The sequence below is a fragment of the Kogia breviceps genome, chromosome 3 (assembly GCF_026419965.1).
Source record: "Kogia breviceps isolate mKogBre1 chromosome 3, mKogBre1 haplotype 1, whole genome shotgun sequence".
Taxonomy (NCBI): Eukaryota; Metazoa; Chordata; class Mammalia; order Artiodactyla; family Physeteridae; genus Kogia; species Kogia breviceps.
Genome location: NC_081312.1, coordinates 103,161,347 through 103,176,812, shown reverse-complemented (window position 1 = coordinate 103,176,812; position 15,466 = coordinate 103,161,347). Strand labels below are relative to the sequence as shown.

The 15,466-nt window shown below is 41.5% G+C and overlaps 1 protein-coding gene across 2 annotated transcripts in view; it reads left to right on the top strand.

Moving 5' to 3' along the window:
* HMG20A (high mobility group 20A) overlaps window positions 1–5,727 on the top strand; it is a 67,700-nt gene extending 61,973 nt beyond the window's left edge. For both annotated transcript variants that reach the window (XM_059058932.2, XM_059058933.2), the window contains exon 10: window positions 3,377–5,727. The gene's annotated coding sequence lies outside the window, so the exon portion shown is untranslated. The remainder of the gene's footprint in view (window positions 1–3,376) is intronic.
* The last annotated feature ends 9,739 nt before the right edge of the window (window positions 5,728–15,466 follow it).

Below are 15,466 nucleotides of genomic sequence, written 5' to 3'. Positions count from 1 at the left end.
ACACATAGAACAAAATAAATATCACTTAATTGTTAAGCTTCCTTTCCCCTGTAAATTTAATGATAATTTACAATAGTCAGTGAGACATTGTATGTGTACAAGCCTCTATAAGTAAGAAACTTTTAATTTATCACTCAATATCAGAGTAACAGTAGTATGTTAAATGTTAAAGTGGACTAACCTTACAGTGAAACAGTTAATGCCTTGATTAAATATATTAAAAAATAAATAAACTCTCAATAAGTAGAAAGGGAGGAAAGAGAAAATAAGCTTTTTAAAGACATATTCAACAAACGACTAGTAGTATGTGTTGCATCCTTTTAGAAGAGAAAAAAGTACATTTCCCAAAGGGATCTGCTTATATAAACTTTTTGGTACTAATGGTCAGTCATCAGGTATCATCACTCAAATTCCTATAGAGATAGGGTACCCTTTAGTATGTCATTCCACAAAATTGACAGCCCTTTGGTCTGTCAGTTGAATTGTTCCATACCTACAGACATATAAACTGTGTGGAAATCTTGGGGTTGGACCATACAATGAGTGACCATATATGAATACTAAAACAAGAGTGGATAGCAGGATATGCTCCTTAGAATGGCTGGTCATGGGCTTGGATCCTTATTTATTTGTCTTGAAGGTACATGAGCATACTCATATACATACTCATATTCTAACATGGTCTGGACCTTGAGCAACATGCGCAAGAATAAATAAAACCCATGATTCTTTATCTAATGAGGCCACATCTGCATAGACAAAAGCAGTAGTCTATCCTTCTTGTCCAAGCCCTCAAATAGTAACTGCACAAAGCAATTTATTATACTTTAGCCTCAGCCGTGCTCTGATGGGGAAAGGATTACTGTCCTTCTAGTGAGTAGCCAGATGGAATGGACCATACTTCTAAGAGATGGCTGGACTCCCTGCAGAATAAAGAAATGGCATTACTGCTGCTGTTTGTGAAAGGAACAGCTTGTAAATCTAGGCTTGGGATTTTTAGGAGCTCATCATCCTTCTCATTTTCACACAGTGTTTTCAATTAACACTCTTGTAGGCTTGAAAAGAGAGAGCTGGGAGAAACAGTGTGGAGGATTGTGAAAGAACACAGTAATTGATAACGTGGTGTCTCCTCACATAGGTATAGGGCAGTTATTGCAAGTTCTGAGCCAAAAATGGTTTTCCATTTTGAGCATTTGGCCAGTAAGACTCTCCTAAAGCTTTATCTATCTGAAGGATATACACTGTAGTATCTGCTTTCCGAGGTGTCTTTGAAAACCTAGAATGTGATGATTATTCTTGATTATAACCTACAAATATTTTGCCCTTGAAAGAAACAGTACCTGAAAATGTGAACCGTTTTATTACCGCAGATTCTTACAATCTAGCCATGTAAACATAACTAAGAATGGATAGTTCTCCATACCCTCTGAAACTGTCAAATGAAACAATTGTAAAGACTGTGATTAACACTAGCTTGCCCTCATTATACAAATATGTACAGACAGCTAGGCCTGATGTCCCCAACATTCATAGTGCAATTAATTACTCTGACATGAGCTTGGCAAAGTTTTCTTCCATTGTCAGGACCCAGTGAGTGAAAGGAAGCTAATGGTCTACAGCTTTAGAGGAGCATATGAGAGCTGGAAGGGATGTTTAGAAATCCCATCATTTTACATATGAAGAAAGTGAGTCCCAAAGAGGCAGAATCTCTTGCCTGAAAATACCTGAGTATGTGGGTGCACAATGCAGAACTAGAACACATGTATCTAAACTCAGTGGGGTTTCTAAAACGTTGATACAAGGAGGTAGGGATGGGTGTAAGGGAAAAGCACTAAAAAAAGTCTTAGAATGAGAGCATTAAGATAAATGGGAGGTAATTAGGAAAAAATTACAATCCAGCAATTATAATGTTATAAAATTTTGGTCAGCCATTTTATAATTATTTTTATAGTTATACAATGGAAGAATTACCCCAGCTGTCATCTTTCTTTGTGGCTAACTTGTACTTAGAAAAAGTGGAACTGGGAGGAAGTCATGGGGGTGATTTCATATTGACAGATGACTACTGTACATAAACTATCAAAAGCTATATGTTGCTTAATTTCAGTTGAACCAAGTGATAAATGTTTGCCTGTTTGAGGATTGGAAAAATATATATATATGTGATTGCATTTTTATCAGTGTAAAAATGTATTCATCTTATGCACACAGTACATCCCTATCCATGCAGAGGGCCTTAGATTTATACTTGAAGAAAATTGGTTTTGATTGACCAGGGCTAAAGTAAAATACTAATTTTTCATCATCAGATTTGTCCCTGATACTTGCTTTTCTGTGTTCGGCCAGCAATTTTCCACCCTCCCCATTGTGGCTGAGCTGGAGCAGGGCCACATTTTTCATTGAAATGTTGTCTAAAATGCCTCAGTGAGGTTGGTCGCTTGCAGCTTTATGAGCTCTTTAGTTTACATACACCCTGCTACTCACCGTAACCCTTTTTTTTTTTTTTGGCCACGTAGCACTCAGTGTTTATTCTGCATCATAATAATAATAAACGACACTGAGCATTTACACATGCCGGCACATCCTAAGTACTTTATGTGTGCTGGCTCATTGACTCCTTGCCACAACTCCATGAAGTTTTTCTTTTTTCCATTTAATTTAATTTTATTTTTTTATTAATTTTTACTGGAGTACAGTTGCTTTACAATGTTGTGTTAGTTTCTGCTGTACAGCAAAGTGAATCAGCCATAGTATACACATATCCCCTCTTTTTTGGATTTCCTTCCCATTTAGGTCACCACAGAGCACTGAGTAGAGCTCCCTGTGCTCTACAGTTGGTTCTCATTAGTCATCTATTTTATACATAGTATCAAGAGTGTATAAGTATTGAATTTTTTTTTTTTTTTTTTTTTTTTTTTTTTTTGTGGTACGCAGGCCTCTCACTGCTGTGGCCTCTCCCGTTGCGGAGCACAGGCTCCGGACGCGCAGGCTCAGAGGCCATGGCTCACGGGCCCAGCCGCTCCACGGCATGTGGGATCTTCCCAGACCGGGGCACGAACCCGTGTCCCCTGCATCGGCAGGCAGATTCTCAACCACTGCGCCACCAGGGAAGCCCTCAAGAGTGTATATACGTCGATCCCAGTCTCCCAGTTCCTCCCACCACCCCCTCCCCCTTGGTATCCATATGTTTGTTCTCTACGTCTGTGGCTCTATTTCTGCTTTGTAAATAAGAACATCTATATCATTTTTCTAGGTTCCACTTACCTTAACCCTTTTGAAAATAGAGCAAAGCATTGTTTTAACCCATAGCCCTAACCCTTTCTGATCTGTGCTTACGTTTTGGTATCCTTTTTTTTTTTTCCTCCCAATTCTACAGGTCTTAGAGCTCCAAGATGTTCTGTAAGTGGTTTTACTTGTTTGGAATGAGAAGCCATCCATGGAAATTTGAATTGAGTGGAGGCAGGGAGGGAGTACAGATTACACTGCTTGTGAAGGAACTGTCAGTTGAGTTAAATGCCTTCACCCCAGGAAGCCATATGAGGGAGCAACAAAAGGAACATGTATGTGAACTTCCTATGGAATCATCCTCGTGAAGCTTTGACCGTGTACAGCCACTCTCCCAAGTCTTCAGTTTCCTATCATTTCTATTTCTGTTAAAGTGGGTCTGCATATATTCTGCTGACCAGGCGCCCCTGAGACTGGCATCTTCTGCAGCAGAAAGGAAGCCTTCTTATTGTTCTGCTTCATTCAGATTAGACTCTTTTATCAGTGGCTCTGTGGTTTTTATCAGTGGTTTTCCTACCTTGCTGTCACTTTTTTTTAATAACCCCCACTTGTGGGGGTTATTTTTTTATTTCCTTCACCCCCACCAAGCTAGACACCTCCATTTTCTGACCTCTTGGCTTTGTTGCTCAGCAGGGTTCTGAAGGAGAGTTTCTCTCATTGGACAGGCCCAATCTTCTCCCATCATTGTCCTGCTGTGACTCCAAAGAAAGGAGCTTCTTGTTGACAGTGTCCTGTGGAGTGAGGCTGTGTTTCGTATCCCACACAGCGCTCACGAGGGTGCCAGCCCTCGTGGAGGCTTTGTGGTTGCTGCCCTGAAGGAGAATGCTCTTTCCTTCCTCCTTGGTACTGCCTGCTGTTTTCTGAGCATTGCTCCTGCACATACCCTGCGTCCCAGCCCCAGCAAGGCTCTTCTGTTCTCATCTGTTGGCAGTGACTTGTGGAATATTTTTGCTGAGGAAAAGGTCATTGGTAAACAGGACAGAACAAGAAAAGTAGTTTCTCATTTGGAATTGAAAAAAATCCTAAAGTTTATCGTAAGTGAAAACAGAGGGAATCTCTGTCTGCTTGAGTTGTACCCATTTGTGGATATGGATGGGTGGAAATGCCATTTAGAAGAGCCTCCAGCTGATGGAGAAGGACATGGGGGAATTCTCATGTCCTTTGTCTTCCTTCTCTAATCATAACTGCAGAGTCTTTGTCAGAAGGACAGGCTTCCCTTCCTTCTCCCTGCTTAATTGATAAGTGATTTTTAAAAAAAAAAAAAAAAACACCAAAAGGGAAGAAGGGTTTCTGTTTCTCACCTCAGGGTTTGGTTTTGTTGTGTTGTGTTTGGATGCTCTGGAGCACAAGGCTGATGGTTGCAGCTGAGATCTTTGGAGCCAAAGCAGGGTATGCTGAGCCCATTGTCTAGGCACCACGCCACCAAAGGTGGGTGGAAGTGTGGCCCCCTCACAATATGCTCACAGGCCAGGGTGCAAGCCAGAAACCCCCGTCTTGTTGCTGCATCATCCTGTCTTCTCAGCATATCCTCCCCTGATTTCTTTCTTAACCCTAAGGAAATAAAACAACAACAAAAAACCTTTTTGAAAATTCTGACACGAACACACATCAAATTTCCATGTACCGAAGCCCATGTATCACCACTTGGCAGGCTTTTTGAATAAGAGCCCATCATTATCTATCACTGTAAAACCTAGCCAACTCACCTGCTCTTCTCTATTCTCCTGTTTTCCTCCTCTCACCTGTCATTCCTGTGACTTCTTTCAGACTCCCTGCCTGCTAAGTCCAAGCTGGAATGCAGTGTCTGTGGCAGGACATCCAAGCCAGTTCTGGAAGTTTGTGTCTGCCTTCTGCCAAATACTTTCTTTCCTTTCTTCCTCCTACTCTCTGTTTCTCCTTTGTATCAGTTTTGCACAGCGTTCTTAGCAGTACCGTAGACCAGGAAAGGCTGTAAGCTGGTCCAAAGACCATCATTCTCCTGAGTCTAGCTAGGATACCTGACATTGACTTGAGACATCTGCATATTCAGGAAAGCATGCGATCTCGAGAAAGCCTACAGTCTGAAATCATTTTCACAAAATAACAGCCTGCTTTGGACATGCTGGCTGGCCCTCCTAGCACGACACACCTGACTCACTGGTGGCTGGGATTCAGCTGCCACAAAACAAGCAGGTTCTGTGAAGCAAGTCTGCGTCACCTCCTCTCTCCTCTGTGCCCAGCCAGGAGGTAGTAAATGAGGTCACAGGCTAACAAGATACCTAATTCACATTTCCCAGTAAACTTGTAGATGTTATTGCACTTACATGTTCTTCTAAAGAAATAAGTTGTTGCCTATTCAGTGTTACAGATTTCTTTCTTTTTATTGAAACACAAGGAGCAGCTGAGGAAAATGAGACAAAGTGTTTTATTTCTGACAAAATAAAATTTTAGAAAAATTGTGTACATGTGTTTGAAACTGTTGAAATGCCAAGTTTTCTGTACAAGTGTTTTTGTAATTAAACTTTTAGATTTTCTTTGTTTTTTAAGAAGTCGATATGCTTGCTTGACATTTGCCTCATTAAAACTTTTCTGTGTTGAATCCACCCGATTCAATTTTACCTGCATTGCCTTTTCATCTTAAAGACTTTGTCAACTCTACATTAATCATCAAGTCTGTTATGCTTTTAAAGCAGTAACACATTCATTTTACTAATTGCTTATTCAAAATGTGTCTTAGCCTGTTTGAGAATTCAGCTCTCTTAATGTATGTTATAAGAATACAATGAGTTATAATTCATTTTAATGTAGCAGTAGTATTCTGGAGGCAACTTGAAAGAAGCCTGATGTTCTTAAAGTCAGTGATTTCAGTCCCCTTGATAGGAAACTTTTGACTTCCTTTTGACTGAAGAGATAAATTGTCCTTAAATGCTTGCTTTTAAAAATAACCACTACTTCACCAATCAAAATCATTTTTAAAGGAAATTTGTCACCTACTTCCACCATGCTTTTAAAATCCTAGGGGTGAGCTCACCTGGCTTCCATACCCTGCAGCTCTCCAAGTAGCTAGTTGTGTGGCATTGGGTGAGACTTGCTTTGTTCCAGCTTCAGTTTTCTCATCTCTCTTACACATGCCTCAGCTCTCTTACACTTGTTAGAAAGATAGAATCAGGTAACAATCAACCATGCTTTGGAGGATATGAAGACTCTGTTACATGAATGCGAAGAATTATTGAGGTAACTCAGTTAGGATCAGGCTTGACTACATTTAACAGAAACTCAAATCAGCAAAAGCTTGAATAAGAAACTTCTCTCTCTCACTGAACAGTATTCCAAAGGTAGGCAGTCCAAGACCAATATAGAGGCTCCTGTCTGCACCACAATATGGTTCCTTTCTGAAGGTCACCTCATGGTCCAAAATAGCCACTTGACCGTCAGCCATCATTTGAAATTCCTGGCAGCATAACAAAAAGAAAAAACGGGCAAGGACAAAGTGGGCAAACTCAGCTGAGTCAGCACCCTTTAAAGAGCTTTCCTGGAAGCCACACTCAACTTCCAGAACGCAATCACATGACAACAGCTAGCTATATGGAAGGCAGAGGAATGTCATCTTTCCTTGGACATTACTGTCCCCAATAATATACAGGTTTTAGTAAGGAAGGAGAAAATAAATACAGAGTAGGCAGCTAAGTTAATTTCATGACTCACATGTGTGACTCCATGCATACACTAAGGCCAGCCCTGCTATATTAGTAAACAAGATGCATCATCCTGGCTTTGCCTCTTGGCCGTCGAGAATGACCATGTACTTCCTTGGCACCTTTTTCCCCCTTAAACAGTCAGACAGCTGACAACTTGAGTTAGCATTTCCTGTTCCCACCTTAGCTCCTCCCTTACCCTCAACACTGGTGGCCAGTCTTGTTTGGTAAAAGTCAACATAAACAGGTGGCAATATCTCCCTCAGTTGTTTGTTCCCTTTCTCTAACTGCTCAGCATCTGCTGGATTAAAACAACAGCAGGATAATCTTTCCCTGAGGGTGGGGAAATTGAAGTTTTTGCTTGACGGAAAAGCTCATAGCTACTTCCTGCCGTCTAAATTTCCTGCCTTGCAACTGAGGGTTCCAAGGGCCTTTTCTTTGTTTTATTTATTTGCCTTTTGATTTCTGAGCCTGTGCTCAGAAATATATTTTATAATATCTATAGAAATAAACACTAGCTCATACACCAACTCACAAAAAAGATGAGGATCAAGAGTTACAAAGGTCAAACTGAAAAATGTTAATGTACTTCCTCTCACCCAGAAGCCATTTCAGTTTAGTTTTCATGGGAATGTGGTCTATAGGGAGAAACTTCTGCCAGAAGCATAAATGTAAGCTCTGTTAGCCTAGAAAAATGCAGGAAGGAGAAGAAGCCGTGAAATAGGGATGGCATTGGGAAATTAAGAGCAGGGTCAATGCAAATTGTCCAAATAGAAGGATTTTTATAAACCACCTACAACACTGGGTTGGTAAGAAGATGCCTTAGATGTTTAGAGAAGAATATATAAGACAGTGGGTATAGAAGTAGTCTTTTGTCTGAGTCTCAAACACCACCTGACACTTGAGAGCCAGTTCTTTATAATCAGCTGCTGTGTTCTCCATTGCATGTCAGTTCACTATTTGGGACCACAAGAGTATTTATAAAACATGTTACTGCCCTTAGCGTGATAGTCTAGTGGGAAAGACAGACATCTGCATCAATCGTTCTAACACAGGGCAGCTTGTATTGAGTTTTAACAGTGGTAAATAATTTTTGAAGAGTGAAAGAATTGCTTGAATCTCATCTGACCAGAGCTGGTTTTTCCATAATTGCCAGAGAGTTTGCCTGGGGAGCACATCTGAGTCTTAGAGGATCAGCATCTTAACTAATAAGGACTTTATCTGAAATGTAAATGAAATATAAAAGTCTAGACTGATAACTATCGGAGTTTTTCTAGTAGAAGTTGAGGTAACTGGAAGGTAAGAGTAGTTGGGTTATTGTAATTTAGACAATAACTTTTTCAAAGTATGGTTTTGACTCATTAAGGGGACATTAAATCAATAAGTTGGTCAAAAACATTTTTTAATTAAATTGAAGAGAAACGATCAGAATGCATTACATATAGTAAGGGTAAACATTATTTTGTGAAAACTTGTTTCCACTTCAGAACAGACACATGTGAAGGGTTACAATGTGAAACATACTTCTTACTGTGGGGTCACAATAAAGATAATCAATGACTGTTTCACTACCTCTGAAATTGGATTGAACTGCTGGGTTCAAGTTTGGGCTCTGTGGTTTTCTACTTGTGTGACCTTAGGTAAATTGCTTAAACTACTCTGTGGCTCAGCCTGTAACACAGGGATATTTATAGTCTATTGTGTAGAATTTTTATGTGGATTTGTTAATCCATGTAAGATATTTAGTACCTGTCACAGAATAGACACCTAAGTAAATATTAGCTACTATAATTTATGAAAGACTCAAGGGAAAAGAACAATTAGATACATACTATAGGCCAAGCACTTTGCTCTGCTTTTTATACAAATTATATATATAATTTAATTTGTACTGCAACCTTATAGAGTAGGACTATTACACCCATTATCCAGTACGTAAATTAAGACTCAAAGCTGATAAGCACCTTGCAGGTTATACAACTGGGAAAAGGCAAAGAAGAGATTTATACCCAGATCGTTCTGACTCCAAATTCCATTGTGGCGGTCCTGTCTTAGAGATATTTAACGAGACTGACAGGAGTTCAAGCAGCGGCCCAGTATGGGGGTTCTGAGAACCAGAATTTGACCTAATCATTCAGTGGTATTTGTTGAGTGCCTTTCTTGTGTTAGGAGCTATCCTAGGTCCCTGTCCCCATGGAGTTTATATCCTGCTGGGGGAAAAGAGACTATAAACAAGTAACTTAACAGACTCATGTCAGCTAGTTGCCTAGAGGAGATGAAATGACACAAACTAACTAGGGTAGAGGAAAAGCCTCTCTGAAAAAGTAATGTTTAGAGAGAGAGCAGATTGATGTGAAGGACCCAGCCCTGTGAGGACTGGGAATAGAAAAGCCAAAGTCCTGAGGCAGGAATGAACTCTTTGGGTTCAAGGAAAAAAAAACTAGTGAGGCTGGAACAGAATAAATGAGAGGTACAGTGCTTTGAAGATGCAAGGAAGGCAATAATGAGATTCTATAACACACCTTGTAAAGCATGGTAAAGAGTTTAAATTATATCCTAAGTATAGCGTGAAGAGAGTTGTAAGTGACAAGATCTGATTTATATTTTTAAAGGATCACCCTGGCTGCTGTGAAGGGAATTGTGAGGAGGCAAGAGAGGAATCAGAAAGGCTAGTTAGAAGGTTGGCCCATGGGGCTTCCCTGGTGGTGCAGTGGTTAAGCATCTGCCTGCCAATGCAGGGGACACGGGTTTGAGCCCTGATCCAGGAAGATCCCACATGCTGCGGAGCAACTAAGCCCATGTGCCACAACTACTGAGCCCACCCGCCGCAACTACTGAAGCCTGCGTGCCTAGAGCCCATGCTCTGCAGCAAGAGAAGCCACCTCACTGAGACGCCCACGCACCGCAACAAAGAGTAGCCCCCGCTCGCAGCAACTAGAGAAAGCCTGTGCACTGCAATGAAGACCCAACGCAGCCAAAAATAAAATTAATTAATTTAAAAATAAAGAAAGAAAGAAGTTTGGTCCAGGTGACAGTGGCTTAGTCTAGAGTGGGGGCAAAAAAAAGAACTGCTAATGAATTCAGAACATATTTTGGAAGTATAATGAACAGAAGTTGCTGAGGGATTGGATATGGAGAATGAAGGAAAAAGAATCAAGAATGACCTGACCCCTAGACTTCTGGGCTTGAGCAACTGGGTAGTGGACAGAGGTGCCGTGGCCTGAGAACGCATAGAGTTAAGGATGAAACATCGTGGAGGAAAAGAGCAAGAATTCTGTATTCGGACTTGCTAAATTTGAGATTCAACCAGCAGATCAACCCCTGGGCAAGACACATCTCTCAGCTATTCGTTAAAAGGTTCCTTTCAGCTCTTAAAAGTCTATGGTTCCGTGAGATTCTAACTTCAGGTCAGGGCTGCTAACATTCCTTTCATCCTCGGTGCCTGCGCACACACGCGTAGATCCGGTTACTCAAGCTGTTCACTGAACTATGAAATTAAGGAATGGTCTCCTTTTTAATTTTTCAAGCTCCTTAGGAAAAAAGTTTTTTAAAACTTCCATCTGCATTTGTTTAAGATTGGCATAAAGCAGCTGAATGTTCTAGAATATAAAAATCATACCATAACCTGATGGTAAGAAAATCCTGGGCAAGTAATAGAAAGCGTCTGCTTGAAGGAGACTGGATGAAAATATATTTGGCATCAGTCAAAGAAGGGAAATATGAGAAGACATTAGTGATACAGCCAAAAGGTTTATGGAATCAGCAAATGGGTTCCTGCTAGGGGTGCTTCTGCTATCTTCAAGGATAGAAATTAACTAAAGGCAGCTGGGTCCAGGCAGTGACTGTAAGATGATAACCTTCTATTTTTCTTGGGGCTGGTGGATTTTTCAAGTGGGCTTATATGTATCAAAAGAAGTTCTTGGTTTGCAGGACAAACTAATGTGGTCGTTATGGATTTTACTCATCCCTCAGGAGAATGAGTATTTTACATATATTCATTCATTGAAATATTTTCAGACAAGTACTTACTATGTGTTTAGGGTATAAAGTTGAGGACCTCTCTCTCCTCAAGAAGTTCCCAATATAACACAAAAGAAACACAGGATCTGATAAATTATCAAATAGATATAAGCAAAGTGTTCCTGAAAATGCAAAGGAAGGATTCAGTGGTTGTGCTTGGGGGAAGTCAAAAGAGGGCTTTACCAGGGTAACATTTTGAGGTAGGCCTTAAAAAAAGAGTAGTTCTTGAAGGGAAGCTAAAAATAGACCTGAAGCTATGAGTGCATTTTTGGTGTACTCCAGTAATTTGGTGCGACTGGAACACAGGTTGTATCCAGTGTACTGATAAAAAATGAAGATAGTAAGGTTTTCTGAAAAGAGATTACAAATGGGCCTTGAATTCCATACGAAGGGATTTAGCTTTTACGTTGCAGCCAGGGGGAAGGCATTAAGGCTGTTTTGCAAGGCAGTGATGTGAGATGAAGAAAAACTGGACCAGAGGTTCTTAAACTTTTTTCTGCCACAAACACTTTAGGCAATCTGGTGAAGCCTGTAAACCCTTCTCAGAATAATGTTTCAAGAGCAGCAAATAAAATGCATAGCATTACAAAGGAAATCAACTATACTGAAAAATAACTATCAAAATATTAGCATTACTACTAAATATATTAATATGAAAAAGAGTTATTTGGGAATATCTGTGTTTCTTACTGAAGGATTAAATAATGTAATCTAGCAGTAGCTCTAATGACCATAATTTTAAAGTTGTAATGATCATAAATGATATTTCAACATCTGCGACAGCAGTAATGTGATGTAAAAATATCTGTGATTCTCTGGGTGCCGAAGTCACTGGTCCTGTCAGTACTCCTGGGGCTTGTTGCCAACATTTATAATCAAAGGAAGTGCAAATTTTCAGTGAGAGGTTTATGAAAGTAAAGATGTAATTTTTTTCCCCATCCATGCCTTCAGCTCTTAGTCCTTGCCAGATTCCTGAATTCAAGACAGTATGGAGATAGACTGGTTAGGAGGCTGTCAAAAAACTCAGGTCAAGAAGTAAGAAGAGCCTGTATTGGGAGTGGAAAAGGAGCAGACTGGACAAACATTTGGTAATTTGGCTTAGTTTCTCCCAACCCACAATGAGGAATCCTTCTCAAGGAGGAATTTGGGGGTAACATGTGGTCTGACCAGGCAGATTCCCCAGGAAGGAAGCATAAATCCTTTTAGCCGCTGTCCGTATTGCAGTATAGTTTCATTAATTTGTTCAACTGATACTGATTACCCTCTGTGGCAGACTCGAGGAATACAGCAACACAGACACGGTTCTTGCTTTCATGGAGCTTACTGTCTAGTGGAAGAAACATGATGAAACAAAACTAAACAGACAGAAACTTCCCTGGTGGTCCAGCTGTTATGACTCCATTCTCCCAATGCAGGGGGGCCTGGGTTCGATCCCTGGTCAGGGAACTAGATCCCACATGCTGCAATTAAAAGAGCCCGCATGCCGCAACTAAGACCCTCCATGCCGCAACAAAGATCCAGACGGCAGGGTTTTTTTGTTTGGTTTTGGTTTTTTGGTGCTTTAGAGGAACTGAATGAAAATCAAGGGAGTGGGGCAGAAAAAGCAAGGGGAAGAGTGGCAAGAGGCAGAGAGGAGCTAGACCATATGAGTCTTGTGGACCATCCAAAGGATTTTGGATATGAAGTGCAGGGGGAAACCATTGAAGGTTTCAAAGAGGGAAGTGATATAATCCAATTTGTGGTTTTCAAAAATTCTCCTGTCTGCTCTCTGAATAGTGGGTTGTGGAGAGCACTCACTGAAGGAGAGAGGTCAGCTGAGGCTGTGGTCCCTTGTGAGAGATGATGGGAGCTCGGACTGAGGCTGTAGCAGAGAAGAATGAAGGGGAGAAGAGTGTGGAACAAAGAACAGGAAGAGCTATGGGCTAGAGGTGGGAAGGAGGGAGGGAGAGAGAGAACAGCTGCAGATGAATCTCAGGCTTCAAACAGATCCATTGGAGCACTGTTTGTTGGGATACATGTGGCACCGTTTATCGAGATGGGCAGCCTGGAGGAGGAGCAGACCAGGGCAGGTGGGAGAGGCTAGAAGTCAGAGATCCTTGCGGGCATGTTCATTTGAGATGCAGGAGGGTAGGTGTTAAGTAAGCATCTATATTGACAACTCTAAAGCTTAAAAGATAGGTCTGGACTTGGGGTGACATTTACTAAAGACCCGCAAGGAGGCTTTTTGTGTTAACTTTTTTCTCTCAGATCCTGGCTCTGCTCTGCTGGCAAACAGATCCCTCCAACCTCTACCATCCTGGCTAAAAATTTCACTGTTTTGGATCCACGGTTTGGATCCTGGGCCCTATTACCAACTTTGACTATTCTTCTGTCCTGCCCTTGACACCAGAAACAGCATCTGGACCCAGCTGCAACTTATCTGTTGGCTTAAATCAGGCAGTATCTCTAAAGGTGTTCAGAGCATTTAACTTACATATGTTTCTTGCATGGGATTTCTGCAGAGGGAGCTTTGCATCTGTAAAGACGCTAAACATCCTAGAGGCTTACTGTGAAATAATATCTGTTTACCGTGGCTGATTTTATAGTAAATATGATTGGGACATTTACTCGTTTCTTAGAACTGGATGAAAATAACAGGACAGACCAAGTGAATTGCAGCAACTAAATATGCTAACAACATGGGGTAAAGGGCTACAGATTATAGAAAATTGTAAATTGTGATCATGCAAAGAAGGGGTTTCGCTGTAGCTTGAAAACCTGACCCACAGCTAAATGAGGCCAAGATTAATCATGTCTTGATCTTATACATAAGCCAAAGGATCTTTTCTAAAGATCATGCTTATTAACGCAGTAAAGACTTTTCTGCAGTTTATACCATAATGAGCTCCAGGCATTTAATGAGAGAGGCAAGTACTATTGTTGAAAGTGGTAACCTTCAGCATCTAACCCGAAAATGAAATAGGCCTGCTTGCTCTGCAAAATGAGGGCCTAATTCAGTCCATGAGATGAAGAGGACTCTCACAATTTTAGATGCTCTGGTGCAGGCAAACTTAAATCTTCTGGGAAAGGGGGAAAGGTTTTTGTTTGTTTGGTTCTGTTTTTATAATTAGGTAAGGATTTTATCTGCAAGGAGCAAGTCACTGACTCCAGGTTGCAGGCCCAGAAGCTTCTAAAGGCAGTAAAATAAAACCAGCCAGTAAGGAACAAACCAGCCTAAGGAGCTTGATGGAGTTTCCCAAAAGCCCCTGGAAGAATAATATAGCATTCTGAGGAGGGGAGACTCTGCTTCCATCTCTGTCACGATGGCTGTCTCAGATGAGGGTAATTGCCTGGCAAAAAAATACTATCAGCATGAAAGAAAAAGTGTCATCGCACCCTGATCCTTGTTTTCCAGCCCCCAGAAGTCTCTCATCTAAGGATTTATGTTAAGTTGTATCCGCTCCTACTTTGCTATGCAGTAGGAAGTGCCAGGACATAAGCCTGACCCTCCTCCCCCCAGTGCAGCCATCACTGACTGTCCCGCAGACAGGATACTGCCTCACGTCCTGGACCTCACTGCAAATCCCTGCCCCACTTGCTGATTTCTGGCTTCCTCTTGCAATCCCAAGAGACAGAGGGCTGCAGGGGCAGGAAGGGAATGAACAGGGCCTCTGAAGCTGAAACCCTTTAGAAGCCTGAGCCCCAACTGGTTTGCCTTGGTGTGTCTGGGTCGGCCTTTCTGGGCAGGAGGAGGGGGATTCTCAGCTGCTTCCGAATGTCCCTTTCTTAAAACTATGGCGGCTCAAAACAAGCCAGGTCATTGTATTCTTGGATATAAATATTGATTCTAGATGGTGTTAACATTCTGTTCATAAAAGGATGTAACATATTTCTCCCACACCATATTAGACTGATGTGTTGTTTGGCTGAGAGAAGTACAGACTGCTGGCTTCTGCAGGAAAATGTGGACATTTAAATGCATGCAGCTTTCAGAAGTCTAGGGAGCAGTCTCCGGAATAGAAACCAGGCCCCTTGCCTGGCTCCAGCCCTGCCCTCCTCCAGCCAGTTTCTCCCTTCCCAACTTCATGTTGCATATTGCATTAGCATTTCTAATCGCTTGTAATTTAGGAAGATGCTTTCTTAGAATTAGCTCTTAAGGACCTGGAAATGTGGGCACTTCTCTCTTCAGGAGGCGTGGAAGGGCAAGGCCAAACATTTTTTGCTTTCTTCCCCTGGGGGAAAGATCTGGGAGGTCCCACTCTTCTGTTTTCTTTTTCACCCTCCACGTGGGAGGCAAGGGCAAAGGCTTCAGACCAGAGGTGGTCCCTCCGAACATTCCACCCAGGCCTGACCAAGCCCCAAACTCAGATGTGCTGGCTGCCTGGCAAGGCAAATTCCCCACGTTCCACAAGTGCTCTTGAGGGGGAAATAGCACTAATGAGAAAGTGGAATTTTTGATGTGTGTGCGTGCTCACTCGGGTGCCAGCACATCTCACAGACAGATCCTC